This window comes from Amblyomma americanum, chromosome 7, assembly GCF_052857255.1.
Source record: "Amblyomma americanum isolate KBUSLIRL-KWMA chromosome 7, ASM5285725v1, whole genome shotgun sequence".
Lineage (NCBI taxonomy): Eukaryota > Metazoa > Arthropoda > Arachnida > Ixodida > Ixodidae > Amblyomma > Amblyomma americanum.
In genome coordinates, this window is record NC_135503.1 from 98929882 (window position 1) to 98932483 (window position 2602).

General features: G+C 54.8%; 1 pseudogene; it reads left to right on the forward strand.

The window, feature by feature from the left end:
* Positions 1 to 331: 331 nt before the first annotated feature.
* On the forward strand, positions 332 to 2002 carry LOC144097360 (uncharacterized; annotated as a pseudogene).
* Positions 2003 to 2602: the final 600 nt, after the last annotated feature.

Below are 2602 nucleotides of genomic sequence, written 5' to 3' on the forward strand. Positions count from 1 at the left end.
GACGATGGTTCGGGATCGCCTCTCTCCATACCTGGAGAGTAAGGGCGTCTTTGCAGTCACCCTGTTCGGGTTTCGCCCCAACATGGCTGCACAGGATGTCCTTCTCCAGCTGCACAGGGATGTAATACGACCCACAACTATGCAACACAATGACAAAACCATCCTCGCCCTTGACCTGAAAGGGGCTTTCGACAATGTTAAACACGGAAGCATCCTGACCAACTAGAGTTCCACCAATTGTGGGGCTAGGGCCTACGCGTATGTAAGAGATTTCTTGACTAATCGCCAGGCCTTCCTTCGGATTGAGGGCGAGGAATACGGCCCTTACATGATGGGAACACGGGGTACCCCTCAGGGAGCACTGTTATCACCGCTCCTGTTCAACATAGCTATGATGTGCCTCCCAAGCCAACTGTCCCGGGTGGAAGGCATTGAACACGCGTTATATGCAGATGACATTACAATTTGGACCACTGAGGGGAGCCTTGGGGACATGGAGGCCCGCCTTCAGCAGGCCGTTTCCATAGTCGATGCGTATGCTATGGACTGTGGGCTCCAATGTGCTCCAGCGAAATCAGAGCTTCTGCATGTCAGAGCGAACCCAAAGGATAGGACAGCAATTCACATCTCTCTGTCAGGAGGTTCTATTAGAGAGGTGGAGGAGCTCCGTATTCTGGGCCTTTTCATTCACCACAGACTCAGACCGGACTCCATCATTGTGAAACTCAAGAGAGTAGGCGAACAGGTAGGGCGTATGATCCGCCGCGTTTCCAACAAGCGGGGCGGTCTGCGGGGCAGGGACGCGTTTCGGCTCGTCTATGCCTTCGTGACTAGCCGGATCCTCTACGCCGTGCCATATCTCCGCACTACTAAGCAAGACGAGGCGCGAATAGACGACATCATCGGCAAGGCAACTAAGCGAGCCCTGGACCTCCCGGTGGCTACCTCTAATGCCAAACTGAAGGCATTGGGGGTGCTAAACTCCTACCAGGAGCTGCGGGAGGCCCACCTCGTGAACCAATACACGCGGCTCATGCAGACGGCCCCTGGGCGCCGCTTGCTAAACCGCTTACACATCCAACACGACTGCACTCCATAGGAGACGGAGCGCATCCCGGTACTGTGGCGCCATATGCTCTGGGTCTCCCCGCTCCCCCGTAACATGGACACCGACATGCACGAAAACAGACGACAAGCGCGGGCTCGGGCTCTTGAGAGACAACACGGCTCCCGACCCGGTGTATATTATGTAGACGTAGCAGGGCCGTCTCCCACGGGATTTTACACGGCCGCTGTTGTTGACCAGGAAATGCACGTCGATGGACTCTCTTTTCGAGCTCCGAATTCAATGCGAGCCGAGGAAGTAGCGATAGCGCTTGCTGCTGCCCACGCCATTTCGAGAATCATCATTACGGACTCCCGAAAAGCATGTGATCATTACTTGGCTGGGGAGATCTCCCCCTTAGCTGCTTGCATTCTAAGACGGACTGCCACTGATACGACACCGGAAAGAATCATTTGGGCTACTGGCCATCAGGGCGTACGAGGTAATGAGGCCGCTGACGCGGCTGCCCGAGCGCTTATTTACCGGGCTCCTCAGCCCAGCTCTTCTGGCTCGGAGACTAACCAGACGCTGCTGCGATTCAGGGAAATAATAACGCATTACAGCGACAACCGCCGCCTTTTCCCGGCCCCTGCCAAGGGGCTGAGTAAGACGGAGGAGCGAAATTTAAGGCGCCTGCAGACAGGTACTCTGCTCTGTCCTGCAATCTTAAAGCATTACGATCCTAACACGGATGGGCGATGCCCGCACTGTGGGGAGACCTGTGATATCTTCCACATGGTGTGGGCATGTACTCAAAATCCCCACCTCCCCCCTTCCCCTACCCCTTCCAGAGAGGCATGGGAGGCTGCCCTCCTCAACTGCTCCTCGCTTGAGTCCCAAAGGGCTCTGGTGAAACGGGCGAGAGACGGGGCATTGTCATGCGATGTCCCGGACTAGGGACACCGACCATGTAGCGGGGCCACTCTGTGGCTCCCAAACTCTATTGCAGCAATTAAAAGTTTTCACCACCACCACCAACCCAGCGTTTCGCGTGTGCACGTGCAACACTGGGATGGCAGGCACAGCGCTCCGCTGTCGACACACCGCACTCAAAAATCCCCTGAGGATTCGTTGTGCACCTGACAAGAAAACAGTGGCTGCTACATTGCTTGTTTTCATATTGCATGATTATTTCTTATTATACAGTAAGAATTGGAGTTTCCTAAACAGTGCAGACAGTATTCTTGCACACACCACACCGCACACACCACTTCTGCTACTAGTGTGACCTTTACTGAACATGCTGGCTCCTCTTCCCGAAATAGGTGGCAAGAGCTGCCCTTACTTCATGTCCGTGGCCACTGGCTGCATCAGTGCTATGCACAGGCTGTGGGTACAGCGCATCGAACTGATGTGCCTCTTGCACCAACTGCTGTTCCACGGGGTCATTCAGAGCCTCGCAAATATTGTAAAGAACACATGCGGCTCTGATTGCCCGCTTCGCTGTCGGCAGTTTGCATTCCATGCGCTACATTGTGTACCTGAAGCGAGCTTTCA